This window comes from Oryctolagus cuniculus, chromosome 1 (assembly GCF_051225735.1).
Source record: "Oryctolagus cuniculus isolate XC-2025 breed Fujian yellow rabbit chromosome 1, ASM5122573v1, whole genome shotgun sequence".
NCBI lineage: Eukaryota > Metazoa > Chordata > Mammalia > Lagomorpha > Leporidae > Oryctolagus > Oryctolagus cuniculus.
In genome coordinates, this window is record NC_142867.1 from 67,135,029 (window position 1) to 67,150,752 (window position 15,724).

General features: G+C 40.5%; 1 protein-coding gene across 7 annotated transcripts in view; it reads left to right on the top strand.

The window, feature by feature from the left end:
* UVRAG (UV radiation resistance associated) overlaps nucleotides 1–15,724 on the top strand; it is a 327,227-nt gene that overhangs the window by 261,717 nt on the left and 49,786 nt on the right. The gene's annotated exons all lie outside the window — the stretch shown is intronic.

The following is a 15,724-nucleotide window of genomic DNA, read 5'->3' on the forward strand; positions in this document are numbered from 1 at the left end:
CCCAAACGAAAAAAACAAGCATATGGTCCTTCCAACCCATCTTGGATTTTTGTGGCTCTCTCAACATCACTTCTGTTGCTATCCCACTTGAATAATATTTTTCTACATGCTATTATAAGACTGTCAGATGCCCGAGTTTATGTTTTACTGAAACAATTATGTAACATTTCTTTAGCACATTTGGTAGATGCTCCATAAATTTTCTAGTTGTACAGGAAGACTTGAGCCTGGTGTTGTGGTACAGTGAGTGGGTTATGCTACCACTTGCAATACTGGCATCACCTATCAGAGTGCTGCTGGTTTGAGTCCCAGCTGCTTTGCTTCTAATCTAGCTCCCTGCTAATGCACCTGGGAAGGCAACAGAAGCTGACCCAAGTACTTGGGCCCCTAACACCCATGTGGGAGACCTGGATGGAGTTTTTGGCTCATGGTGTTGATGTGGCCCATCCCTGGCTTTTAGAGTCATTTGAGGAGCAAACCAAGAAATGAAGGATATTTATTCATTCATATTCTCTCTCTCTCTCTCTGTCTCTTTCTCCGTCACTCTGCCTTTCAAGTAAATACATTGAAAAAAAAAAAAAAGACTAGCTTCAGTACTTAGTATTTGGACATCCTTCCAATTGGAATACCACATGGATATGTATCCAGTTTGGCTGTTATTTGTTTTAAAAACATCATCAACTGTATCCTCTGACCTTTCAGTTTTATAGAAGTAATAAGGCTTGTGTGTTTTTCTTTTTTTTAATGAGCCTGAGTTGCTTTTCATCTCTATAAATCTAAACACTTTCTGAACAGTGCCCTTGTTCATGTCTGATTGATCTAGAGTTATTCTTCCATATACTGTCATCTTGGCCTTTCTTTTCCTCAACCAATCTCAGCTTGATGTTGGCGTTGTTTTAATTCAATTTCTAATTCAGATTGTCATACTTATTTGAAATTGGATCGGTTTCCAGTTTGCAGTGCTCACTTAGTCATTTGCCTCATACCCTCATGCTGGTGCCCTCTCACTCATACTGCTTTGCTGTTCATTCCCCTCCAGCTCGTGTTCCTCCCTGCAGCCTTGCACGCAGCCACTAGCCCATGACTCACCTTGCCATGTGCCATTCTTCCCCCTGCCATGCTTTCTCTCCCTCTGTTTTTGGCATATAAGTATTTCAGTCAAAGAAACAGAACTTTAATTTCAAGGCTGCCTAGCTCATACTCTGTTGATCACACCATAGAAAAGGCAGTGCATTGACAGAACCAGACAAGAAGTGCCCGGACTAAGATTGCATTAAGGAAGAAGTAAATTAGGGGGCACCTCCTGTGAAGTCAGCCGTAGTGGAAAGAGCACGGGGATACTACAGAGACCAGAGTCTTGGAGTGAAGTTGGTATCATTTCGTAGAACTAAGTTCTGATCTGAGTTCCGAGGCCCATCTCTCCTGGTACTGTTTCTTGCTTTAGGCATGTAAGTGTTAAGGTTGGGAGACTGTTGGGAGCTTGCAGCTGAAAGCTGCTCCTGCCCAAATGCTGGGACTTCCTCATAAATCCCGGCTTTAGGCACACAGACATACATGTGCACATATGCACAGACATACATACACACTTATTTATTCTCAAGGACTCAGTAGGAATACAAAGGATGCTATAGAGAGGTGCTAGCTTTGAGAGCAAGACCCAGATAGGAGCTGATTGTGTGCGGCAGAGAGCCTAGGAAAGTCAGGCCTCCGGTTTTACTCCTAAATGAACCAGGGCCACAAGCATGCTGAACCAGCCTTACTCATCTGTTTAAGAATGGAATACTTCTAATAATTGTGTATTCTCTCCAACTTTCTACTTGTTTTTGAAAATTTTAAAATGTGTGTATCTAAGATCAACAGATCAACCACTCTAAATACATAGGAAGCAGTATTTTACTGTGTTTGTTTATTTCATCATTGTTGCTGCAGTTTTAAAAGGCGGAGACAATAAACTTCTGAAAAACAGGCTTTCTTGGGACCAGCATTGCGGTGTAGTAGGTTTAGCCACCATCTGCAATGCCAGCATCCCATATGGGTGCTGGTTCAAGTCCCAGATGTTCCACTTCCAATCCAGGTATCTGCTAATGTGCCTGGGAAAACAGTGGAAGAAGGCCCAAGTATTTGGGCCCCTGCACCAACATGGGAGACCCAGATGAAGCTCTGGGCTCCTGGCTTCAGCCTGGCCATTGTGGCCATTGGGGGAGTGAACCAGCCAATGGAAGATCTCTGTGTGTCTCTCCTCTCTGTAACTCTGCCTTTTAAATAAATAAATAAATCTTTAAAAAATAAAAAATAGGTTTTATTAAATTTCAAAGTGTGTTCAAAGGGAGTCCCTTTTGAGCACCTAGAAAAAAACTTTTAGTAAATTTGTGGCCTTTAATTTTTTTTTCTTCAGCTCTCTTGATTCTGTGTCTTGGTATTTCTTAGGGGAAGTTTCATTTTTGTCTTTAACCATACTACCATCACTTTTTCAAATTTTAATTTGTAATCAATCAAAAAACATTATTTTGTCTCCTAAGCAAGTATTATGGCCATGAGATATTTCTAACTTTTGAAGATCTATTTTCATGCAGATGTATAGTAATACATGATGTCAAATGAGCCAGTCTCATTTGGACCCCATCTCTAGAGATGTGAACAAATCAGACTACTAAAATGACCCCACCTCAGTAATTTATAAGCCATGTTAGTGGAGGTGGATGAAAGCATTGGCATGTGTTAAAGTGCCAGAGAAGAAGGAGTGAAGTCATTTAATACAGCGTCCATAACTGGGTTGAGGATTTGAATAGTCAATAGGACCTTTCATCACAACCAGAAGTAGTAGTAAAATCACTTTTTTGGTAGAGGAAATGACAGAACCTAGTAATATTTGTTACTTCAGTATTTGGGATCGGGCCAACCCAAGTTTTGAAAGCGCAAGCTTAGAAAACAGGCCTTCAAGTAGAAATCCTCAAGTGTTGGTGAAGAGCGGAGAGCACTTGTAAGGCCTGCTTGCCCTCCTCCTGTCACTGCTGTCTGACGGGGTGTGTGCGCCGCATTAGGGGTCGGACGTGAGTAAAGCAAAGCGTCTTGTTTTCAGAGCCGTTTGCTAATGTTTGTCGAGTGCCAGCCTCTTAGGTTGGAAATAGCCTTGCTTCTTGGTCAACAGGTAATGCTTTAGGACAGACCTGTCATAATTTAGGCACGGTGAGATTAGCGTTGATTTTTTTAAAACCTTTAAGTTTTTACCTTAATTGTCATTAGACTTATAAGTACATTATAGAATTTTTGTAGAGCACAGTGGTTTGCTTGTAATTCACATAGTGTAAAAAATAGTAAAAAAAAAAATTTTGTACTATTTTGCCCTTAAATTTATAGAGAGTTGTTTTTAATATGATTTTATTTATTTATTTACTTGAAAGGCAGAATTACAGAGAGAGAGAGAGAGTTCTTCTATCCGTTGGCTCACTCCCCAAATGGCCAAAATGGCCAGGACTGGGCCAGTCTAAAGCGAGGAGCCTAGAACTCTATCCGGGTCTCCCATGTGGGTGGCAGGGGACCAAGCAGTTGAGTCATCTTCCACTGCTTTCTCAAGCACATTAGCAGGGAGCTGGATTGGAAATTAGAGCAGCTGGAACTTGAACTGGTGCCCATATGGATTGTCGGCATCCATTGCACCACAGCATCAGCCCCTGTGGCGAGTTTTATGTTTCATAAAGTACATGTATGTGTGTCTATCTGATCACCATCATCACCCTGCAAAGTAAAAAAAAACTCAAAATGCTAAATGGATTTGAATACCCTGTAGCTTGCGATCTGTCACTTCAGTGTGGGTTCCTGTTACCTGACAGGAAATGTTGTGCGTATATATGCTTTTATATATATACATACAAATGGTAACTATGGAAGGTGATAAATGGGGGGGGGGGGTCTTCAAAAAGTTCATGGAAAATGCATATTATGAAAACTGTTCAAAAAATTATTTACACCTTTAAAATAAACTTATTCTTAAATTCTATTTTCCAAAACATTTTGATGTTTCCTCATGTTAGCTCGACTTTCATACCCATTTCACTGTGAGTATGCACATCAAAACATCAGGTTGTATACTTCAAATATATAAAAAAGCTCAAATTTTAAACAAATTTTAAAACGAATAGTGATTTGCTTAAAATTGAGTACTATTTTTGGTTGTTGAGCATCTTTTGTGAGCTGTATGTGCTGTATTACACTGCAGCAGTTACAGCAATGAATACACACACAAGATTCCTGGTGCCTGCCTCCTTACTAGAGACTAGGGGAAGGGGCGAATGGTTACAGAGTTGCTATTTGGGGTGCTATAAAATTTTGGAAATACAGTGGTGATGGTTGCATAACACTGTAACTGTAATAAATACCACTGAATTTAAGCACTTAAAAAGGGTTTAGATTACAAATTTTATTATACATTTTACCACAATTTAAAAAATAATGTAATATACCAAAAATCATTGAATTTTGTACACTTTAAGTAGATGAATTGATGATAGGTAAATTATATATATATATATATATCTCAATTTGCCTTATAAGGCCTTATAATGGCAAAAAGACATACAGTAAACAAAGAAAATAATTTTACATTGAGATAAGTGCTATGATAGAAATTAATTAGGTGATATAATAAAAAATAACTGGAGAGAGACCTACTTTAGATAAAGTTGTCAAGTAAGCCTTACTGAGGAAGTGACTGTTGAGCTAAGACAAGGGTGATGACAAGGATGCAGCCTGGCAGACAGAGCTAGCAAGTGAAGTTCCCTGAGGCCATGGGAACAGCAGGGAGGTAGGAAAGAACTTGGTGTGGTCAGGTAACAGGTAGAATCCAAGGATCATGTAATATAAAGTCTTAGAGCTCCTATTCAGGAGTTTTATTCTAAATATAAATGGAAGCCATTAAATGAATTAATTAAGCAGGAGAGCAACGTGGTAATTGATTTTTTTCAAAGAGCACTCTTAAGTGCTCTAATGGATTACAGGGAACTAGAATTTAAGCAAAGTTACCAGTTAGAAACCTATTTCAGAAAATCAGTTTGGGGCTGGCATTGTGGCATGGCCAGTAAAACCACTATCTGCGATACTGGCATCCCATATAGATGCTGATTTGAGTCCTGGGTGCTCCACTTCTGATCCAGCTCCCTGCTTATGGACCTAGGAAAGCAGCAGAAGACTGCCTAAGTACTTGGGCCCCTGCCCCACGTGGGAGACCCAGATGAAGCTCCTGGCCATTTGGGAAGTGAACCAGCAGATGGAAGATCTCTCTCTGTCTTTCCCTGTCTCTCTAATTCTGCCTTTAAAATAAAGAAATAGATGTTCATGAAAGAAAAAAAGATAAAAGAAAACCAGTGAAGATGGTAGGGGTAGACATGGAGAGAAGTGAACAGATTTTTTTAAATATTGTAGGGGATGAACTAATGATTTGAATGGGGAAGACAAGGGAAAAAGAATGACCCTAGGTTTTGTTGATGAGCAACTGGGCAATGCCAGTTACTGAAATAAGGAAGGATCCAGGAGGGGAGTGGGGAGGGGTCACAGAACCAAAAGATCTGCTTTGAAAATACCATTTGAGCTGGGCTTTAGAAATCCAGAGTCATTAAGTAGACGAAAGGATATATAGGCCTGGAGTTCAGGGCTGAAGATCAGTACTGGAGAAATTTGAACGTTAGCAACATAAAGATGATATGGAACTGGATGAGATTAACCAGGGAGAGAATGCAGAGCTGGAAAGCAGGACAGACACACACAGCTGGATTTAGGCCTGGGGAGGAATCCCGTTGAGCAGGTGAATAGAAGAGGAAGCACCAGCAGAGACGGAAAGGAATGGCCCATCTTGTGGGAAGAAAATGAGGCCAGAGTAGTAATTTGGAAACTAAGGGAAGTGAATTATTGGAAGCAAGGAGTAATGAGCTCTGTTCCATTGTAGGTTCATAACTGATGGAGACTGTGATGTTAAGAGAAAAGTTTTGTTTTGTTTTGACTCTGTGGGGGTGTGGAGTTGTGTGTTCATTACGTTTGTGGAGGTGGGAAAGACCGGGGCATATCTATGCTGCTGACTGTGAGCTTTTGCTTGTGCCACTTATTTCAAACTGCTGTTTTCATATGCATTAAAGATGGTAGGCTCTGCCTAAGGAAGGGGTCAGGGAAACAATCCAGCTCGTTATTTATCTTATGACGTGAAGACTTTTGATAGACATGATTTCAATGTGTAGTTCTTCCCATAGCTCATACCATACTGTGAATACATTTTTTAAAAGATTTGTTTATTTGAAAGGTAGAGTTAGGGGGATGGGGGAGGGAGGGAGAGAGGAAGAGAGAGAGAATCTTTCATCCATTGGTTCACTCCCCAAATGGCCACAACAGCTGGGACTGGGCCAGGCCAAAGTCAGGAGCCAGGAGCTTCATCCGAATCTTTCACGTGGGTGCAGGGGCCCAAAAACTTGCACCATCTTCCACTGCTTTCCCAAGTGCATCAGCAGGGAGCTGAATCAGAAGTGGAGCAGCTGGGACTCGAACAGCTGCCCATATGGGATGCTGCTGTCACAGGTGGCTATAATGCTGGCCCTTTGAATATATTTTTAAGTTAACAATAAATTGGCCATATGTTCATACATTAAGCTGATTTAATTTTGGATACAGTGAAGCAAACAGATATTGTGAAAGTAAATAATTCCTTCCAGGTTGTTAGTAGTGAAGGTTTAGCAGATTTTTTGAATAGTTTCACATTAGCATGCCAGCTGTATACAATCTGAGTGACAGAGATTGCTGTTTCTCTTAGAGCAGCCGTGTGATTGATCCCTTGTTCCCTGGGGGTTCCCAAGCCCCTCATTGGATCTAGGAGAGCAAAAGTATGTTCATATAATATTAAGATTTTTTTTAATCTATTTTTGCTATGCTGACATTCATGTGATGTTACAAAAACAATGGTGTGGGGGCAGGCATTTGGAATAGGAGTTCAACCCCCAGTTGGGGTACCCACGTCCTGTCTCGGAGAGCCTGGATTTGAGTCCCAGCTGCACACCTGATTCCAGCTTCCTGTGCGTTCCTGGGAGGCAGCAGTAATGGCTTAGGTACTTGAATCCCTGCCATCTGCCGTCCACATGGAGACCTGCATTGAGATCCCACTCCCAGCTTATGGCTTGCCCAGCCCTGGCTGTTGTGGATATTTGGAGAGTGTACCAACAGATGGAAGATATCTATCTGTGTGTGTGTGTGTGCGTATGCGCGCGCACGCATGCATGCATGCCTTTCAAATGAACAAAAAATAATTTTTTAAGAAATATTTATTTTATTTGAAAAAGAGTTACAGAGAGGCCGGGCCAGGCCAAAGCCAGGAGCCAGGAGCTTCATCCAAATCTCCCACATGAGTACAGGGGTCCTAACACTTGGATCATGTTCCACTGCTTTCCCAGGTGCATTAGCAGGGAGCTAGATCAGAAGTGAAGCAGTCCGGACCTGAACCGGCACCCATATGCTATAGGCAGAGACTTTAGCCACTACACCACAGCACCCGCCCCATCAAATAAATAAAATTTTTAAAAAATGTATAAAACTGCTGGGGCTGGTGCTGTGGCATAATAGGTAAAGACACCGCCTGCAGTGCTGGCATCCCATATGAGTGCCGATTTGAGTCCTAGCTGCTCCACTTCTGATCCAGCTCTCTGCTATGGCCTGGGAAGACAGTGAAGATGTCCCAAGTCCTTGGGCCCCTGCTCCTGCATGGGAGACCTGGAAGAAGCTCCTGGCTCCTGGCTTCGGATTGGCTCAGCTCTGGCCATTGTGGCTATCTGGAGAGTCAACCAGTGGATGGAAGATTCATTCTCTCTCGCTCTCTCTCTCCCTGCCTCAACCTCAGCCTCTCTGTAACTTTGCCTTTCAAATAAAATAAATAGATCCTTAAACAAATATTTAAAAAAATTTTTAAATAAAACTGCTAGCCCACTAGCACAAACCAAGCCATAGTCACTAAACTGCTAGTGTTATCTTCTGCAATGCCATGCCTTTGTAGTTAAAAAAAAAATCCAGTTTTACTTAAGCATATCCTTAATGAAGTAGTAAAAATGATATCTTAATATTCTGTACAATGGAAAGAGAGTGTGCATAAAGCTTCCTGCTGCATACTGCAAATAATAGAATGTCACATGTGCAGTTGAGTTGCTAACTGAACTGCTGTTTGATGGGCTGTCATCTTTCCTTGAGAAACTGACACACAAGCTATGGTCATTCAGACTTAGATATCTCGTAGGTGTTTTCTCAAAATTGAAGGAAGTGAACCTGTCATTTAAAGGAAACTGATGATAACATTAAGGGGTTTGAATGAAAAGTAGACTTTTAGAATACTTGTGATATGAACAGCTTCCCAATCCTTAATAAGTTTACTTATTTTTAATTCATTTGAAAGAGACAGACAGAGATCTTGTACCTATGATTCACTCTCCAGATGCCTACAACAGCTGGGGCTGGGCCTGACCAAAGCCAAGAGCCTGGAACTCAGTCTGGGTTTCCTACACTGGTGGCAAGGATCCAAGTACTTGGGCAGTCACCTGCTGCCTCCCAGAGGGTGCATTAGCAAGAAGTTGGAATTGGGAGTGAAGCTGAGACTTGAATCCAGGCAATTCCATTATGGGATGCAGGCATCTCAGGTGACATCGTAACTGCTGTGGCAAACTCCCGTCCCCTTAAAGACATTTTTGATATAACTGGTAGTGAAATCATTGCATATGATTTTGAAATAGCTTACAATGGGATATGTTAACATTCGAAGTATTTAAAACTCAGTGAGCCAGTATTTTCCAAATTGACTAATATATGATGCTACAAAATCATGCACAAGTAAAGATTCCTTCTAGGACAATGCACACGCTTGTGTGTGTGTGTGTGTGTGTATGGTTTTTGTTGTTTTGTTTTTATTATTTTATTCGTTTATTTAAGACACAGGCCCAGAGAGCTCCTTCATCCTTTGGTTCACTCTCCAAATGCCTGCAATAGCCAGGGCTAGGCCAGGTGAAAGCTAGGAATCAGGAACTCCATCTAAGTCTCTCACATAAGTGGCAGGGACCAAAGTACTTGAGCCATCACCTGCTGCAAACCAGAGTTCTCGTTTGCAGGGAGTTGGAACTGGGAGTGGAGCTGAGGCTGGAACTCAGCCCTTGGATATGGGAGGCAGGCATCCCAAGGCGTGCTACACCAAATGCTCTCCCCTCAATGGATTTTTTTGTTTGTTTGACAGGCAGAGAGGGAAAGAACAAGTCTGCTCCCATCCACTGGTTCACTCCCCAAAAGCCTGAAATGCGAGTCACCCCTCTGGGGCTGAACCCAGGAGCTGGAAACTCAGTCCGGGTCTCCCACATGTATAGCAGAAACCCAATTACTTAAACCATCACCACTGGATCCTAGGATGTGTATTAGCAGGAAACTGGAGTCACAAGCCCAAACCCTGCAAGCATATCTAGGTACTCTGATGTTTTAACTGCTAGGCCTAGATGTCTGCCTCCAGCCCAGTGGATTTTAATGAAACAGTGTAAAAAGTTCATCAATAGAGTCTCACCTTCAAAAATACAACTTGATGAGTTTGAGAGTAGTATCAAAGAAGAATATCCACAATTCTTGGAAAAGGCTACTAAAATGCTAATTTCTTTCCAACTGCCTATCTATATAAGGCTAGGTTTTCTCACAGAACAACATCTGGTAGCAAAATGAATGCAGAAGAAAATAAGAGACTCCAGCTGTGTTCTGTGAAGCTAGACATTGCAAGAGATTTGCAGAAATGTAAAACAGTGTCACTCATCACTAAATTTCTTTTTTGGAAAATATACTTGTTTTTCATTAAATTTATTAGCAAACAATAAATTTCCATTGCTACTTCAAAATAAACTAATAAATATCTGAACTTTTCCTGAATTTTCATTTATAATATGGTCAATGTTAAACACTCATCTGACCACTCGGACAAAAGCTGTTGGTGGTCCTCAGTAACTTTAAGCGTGAAAAGGGAAATAGAGACTAAACCATCTGCTTTCCTAGAAAATGTGGCCATCTCGATTTCTCTGCAAGCCCTTGGTTGCTCGTAGTTTGGTAAGCCAAGACACACGTGTCAGTTCCCCAGATGTGGCAGAATTGCATGAAGACCTCCTGATCCGAGACCTGGGAATGCACGAGTCAAAAGGCTGGCAGTGCTCAGGAGATATTTTCCTTTTGCATTTAGCTTTTCTGAAGTCAGGCCTCTTCTCTTTTCCTGAAAGCTCAGGCCCTTAAGAGTAATACTTTGAGTGTACACATTGCAAATAATGATATTCCTTTGTATTGAATGGGAAGGCTTGTGGTATGCTTTAACCTCCATAGCTCATTTTATACTCTGAGAAGTCATGTTGACCAGGTCTGTATTTACAGATGAGAAAATTGAGCTGCTCCTATGCTGATTTCCTTAGCTTGACACAGCTATCAGTGACAAACAGAATTCAAGACCAAATCTTCTGAGGTCAAGTCCACCTGCAGCACACTAATATTCCTTCCCTACCCCACCCTTGCTAATTTGGGCATTCATAAAGTCTCGTGCGGTGGATCAGGCAGAGCCAACTATATGCATTTTACAGGTGAAACTCCTGAGACTGCGAGTTCACTCAAAAAGCTAGGATTGCAACTAGGGGAGCTCGGTACCTCTCTTTTTTTACCTCTTTCCCGTCAGGTTATTTTAAAGTTCCATAGAATGTAAAAGCAGCTTCTCCTTCCAAAACAATTGGGAACCCCTGTTCTGCCAAGTACATGGTCTTTCCCTAAACTGACTGTTCCTGGGGCTCACAGTGCACAGCTATTTAGAAAGGGTCAATGCCAACTCACACCCGGAATCTTAAAAGCACATATATTTCTTCAACATACAGCCCAGTGTATATGACACATGGGGAGGGAATGCATTTTTATTTTCATATTTCTTGGAATCGAGAATACAAATTCCGAGGATGTTTTAATAGTTTAATAGTCCAAATGCCTCCCCCACCCTGAGTTGCCTGCAAAATTTCCAGTAATGAAGCTTTTTAGAAAAAGTCCTAAATTAATAGGAAAAGCAACTTTACTGAGATATAATTCATATACCACGCAGTTCACCCTTTTAAAATCTACAATGGCTTTTCGTATATTCGCCAAATTGTGCAACTATCATCACAGTCGATTTTAGGACATTTTCATTACCCCCAAAAGAAACCCCATCCCCATTAACAGTCACTCCTCATTCCTGCAACTGCCTCCATGCATCCCTAGGCAGCCTCCACTCTGGTTTCTGTTGCTATAGATTTGCCTGTTCTGGAAATTTCATATTAGTGGTATCATAAAATATGTGGTCTTTTGTGGCTTCTTTTGCTTAGCAGAGGTTCAGGGTTCATCCATGTTGTCACATGTATCAGTCATTCCTTCTTACTGCCAAATCATTTTATCAGTTTGAAGTTGTAAATAAATATCCCACACTTGGTTTAGCCACTCATGAGTTGGTAGACAGTTGGATTGTTTCCACTTTGGGGCTCTTGTGAGTAATGTTGCTGTGAACATTTGGTGAGAGTTCTTGTGGGCACATCCGTTTTCATTACTCTTGAGTGCGTGCCGAGTCGTGGAATGCCTGCGCCACATGATGACTGATATTCTGAGGAACCAACTGCCAGACTGTTTTCTGAAGCAGCTACACTGTCAGACATTTCCACCAGCAGCAATGCATGAGGGTACTTCAAATGGTTTGTGGAATATGGAATTAAAAAATAAATTCAGGGGCCATACATCCTGGTTTCCTTTTGTCAGACAGAAAGAAACAGAGCAGATTTGCCTTTTATGTATGACTGTCTGTGAGCTGTATATGAATTTTGCATCTTTCTTGGTATAGCTGCTTTGGCAACATCCCTGTCTTCCTTTAGCCTAGTTGCTTTAAAAGATTCACTTAAGTCTTGATATGGTTGGATTTTCCCAAAGCACCACCATAAGTGACATCTTTTGTTGGGAGGAAAATATGTAAAGAATGCACCTCAACTGGAATGAAATATGCAGTGCTTAGTTCAGAGAACGTGGGATATAAATCCATAACTGTATTTTTTATGATGAAGCCTCATGAAATGAATTATAAGCTGCATGAAAAATGAATTTGGTCTGATTGTAGTTGGCATCAAAGTGACCAGCATAGCTTAGATGTAAGCTATTTGAAGAAATGATGAATTCTAAGAAATTGGTTTTTTATAAATGCTGGTACATTTTAGAGAAAAATATTCTAAAATGTATAGACTTGGGTCGCCAGTGAGAATAAAATTAGTATACTAATTAATGTAATTTATCACACAAAAAGCTAAAATCCTAGTGTAAAATCAACTGTAAAAAAAACACAGCATAGCCAGGTATGCGTGAATACCCTGGACCTGAACCTCCTGGATTCAAACCTGAGTTCTATCACTTCAGGTATATGGCTCGGAGAAGTTACTGCACCTTTCTGTGCCTCATTGACCTCATGTGCAAACGAGGATAATTCTACATAGCTCTTAGAGTTATAAGGATTAGATATATGCAAGTCACTCAGAATAGTACCTGGAACAGAGTAAGTGCTGAGTGTTGGCTAAGTAAAGAAAATGCACACTACATTGTTGTTGTTGTTGTTGTTTGTGTGTGATTAAGAAAGCCCATATTCCACAAATACAAATGACATGAAAATGTGTGGAAGTAGATTACAACGTAAGTTCAAAGTTACAGTGTGTGAAGTAGAGGAAAAGGGTTGCCCTTTTCTTTTGACAGGCAGAGTTAGACAGTGAGAGAGAGACAGACAGACAGACAGAGAGAAAGGTCTTCCTTTTTCCGTTGGTTCACTCCCCAAATGGCCGCTACGGCCAGCCCGCTGTGCCGATCCAAAGCCAGGAGCCAGGTGCTTCCTCCTGGTCTCGCTTGTGGGTGCAGGGCCCAAGCACTTGGGCCATCCTCCACTGCCTTCCCAGGTCACAGCAGAGAGCTGGACTGGAAGAGGAGCAACCGGGACAGAATCCGGTGCCCATATAGGATGCCAGTGCCGCAGGCTGAGAATTAACTAAGTGAGCCATGGCGCCAGCCTAAAGGGTTGCCTTTTTAACTGCATCGGCTGGGTTATCCTGTAAAGGAGGGAAAAGCACAGAGACACTTTTCATTATCGACAAATCTTTGTTTCACCTAAAAGTAATACTTTCCTTTTTTTTTCAAAATAGAAATAATGCTTTTTAAAAATCATGTAAGTGATCCAATCTCAGAATTTTTAAATACAGAAAAACATTAAAAATCAGAATCAGAAACTTTGAACATCAGTGATACTCAGAAACCATGATTTTCAGGTTAGGAGTGTATTTAGAATAATAACTTTGTAGATACTTGTGTAAATCGTTCATTTTAAATTGTGTATATTATAAACTCTGACTAGCACTTTGCATTTAAAATGACTTACATTAATTCAATGAAAGGAATGAAATATTCCATCCATAGACTCCAAAAAGATGGATGAAATTATTTAATAGAAAGAACATAACAGCAACAATTAGAAATTTCAGGATTCTGTTCCATCTTTAACTTGCTGATGCCCTGAGCAATTGGTTTCTTTCTCCTGTGCTCCAGTCTTCTCATCTCAAGAGTAAAGAAGCTGAGCATTATGTACTCAGAGGTCCATATCATTCTCGATATTCTTTGTATCTCTACTTCTTAGCTTTACCATTCCTAATAGTTCATTCTGTTATTTTTTTCTATCACTTGCAAATTTGTTTGACTCACCACAACTTGATCAAAAAGATTTTAAGGGGCAGGTGTTGTGGAACAGTACAATTAAAGCACAACTTGGGTTGCCTGCATCCCGTATCAGAGTGTCTGGTTCGAGGCCTGGCTATTCTGCTAAAGCACCCGAGGCAACAGATGATAGACTGGAGTTCCTGCCACCCATGTGGAACACCTGGATGGAGTTCCTTGCTCCTGGCTTCAGTATCACCCAGCCCCAGCTCTGTGTGCAGGCATTTGTAGAGTATAACAACAGATGGAAGATCTCTCTCTCTCTCTCTCTCTCTCTCTTTCTCTGTCTCTCTCTCTCTCTGTCATTCTGCCTTTCAAATAAATAATCTTATTGAAAAAAGATTTGAAGATGCTCTAAGATGTACTTTATAAACAGTATGCCATATATTGGTGATTTTGTTTATATAAAACATTGAGAGATGTATGCAGTTCATGCCATAAATAACAAAGCACTGTAAATCCAGTATAATATGGACTTATAAAAATAAGAATACCATCTTACATTTATATTGTGCTTTATAGTTTTCAAAGTGCTTTCACAAAAAGTTCACACACGTATCTTCACAATTTCTCCTCTGACATGAATTTGCTAAGAATTTTTGCCTTTGATTTAATAATTCCTCCTAGAAACTCTATCATAAAGAAACATTTCTAAATCCTGAAAACAATTAAAGGTGTTTGGCATAACTGAAAATAGTTGTCTGGGAATAGGTTAAACTGAGGCACATCTACTGTGATTAAATTTTTTATGAGGGGCAGGTGTTTAGCCTAGCAGTTAGGATGCCTCATCTCATGTCAGAGCCTCAGTTCAGTGTCTGGCTCCAGCTCCTGTCTCCAGCTTCCCGCTCATGCAGATCCTGGAAGGCTGCAACTGAGTTGCTGCCACACGTCTGGGAGACGGATTGAGCTCTTTCTCCTGGCTGAGACCCTGCCCTTGAATGGCAGCAGATGGATGGGAGCCTTCTCATTCTTCTCTCTCTCTCTCTCTCTCTCTCTCTCTCTTTCTTTCTCCCCCCCTCTCTCTCCCTCCCTCCCTCCCTTGCTCCTTCCCTCTCTCTCTAATAAATAAATATAACTTCACCACAGACAGAGATGGAAAACAGTGGGATAGCATATGTGGCACTATTTTATTGAATTCCTGTAGTCTCTTGAGAAATAATTTCCTTTACAGAGGACTTCACATTCTATTGTCATGTAACAGAGGGAAAAGGATTTTGAATTAGAGCCCTTCGTTTTTCTTAATTTCACAAATATCAGTTTTTATTGATTGCCTACATGCAAAGCATTTTTATTCTTTATTCCTTATCTTCCCAATAAGCCCTTCTCAGTTTTTATTATCCTCATTTCATAGAAATGTAGACAACCTTACAGTAATTTTTGATAGAAGAGGAATTTTGAATAAATTACCAAAACAAATCTGGATGGAATATTTCTGGTAGTTTATCTCCATGACAATTTGGAAATAACATTTGAGATGATTTTAAGGATATTTTATATAAAAATAAGCCCTATACAAATGAATAGTCTGAGTTCTGGATAGATATATTTTCTTTCAAATATGCCTCGAAGTCTAAGATTTCCCAAATGCCTAGTAGTAAATGAATTTGTAGTGTGTGGGCTTTTACCAGTTGTGGGTCAAGCCCTTGGACTGAGCATTGAAATCAAACCTAATTAGAAGAGAAAGTGAGAAAAACGATGTCTACATTTTTGATACACTAATTGTGGTGGGCATTTTATCCAAAGTTTGCTGAACTATAACTGCTAAACTAACCATGAAAAGGAAATTACTTTGTATAGTCAAGCCAAGTATTTTTTTTAATGTTTAGTTTATAATGTCACTTAGGATTCTTCTTAAAGGCTTGTGAACCTTTGCCTTCCTTTAATAAGCCTTCGTAATGACAAGGTCTCTCGGGAATGAAGTCATCTGAGCAGAATGTGCTTGCATCTTAAA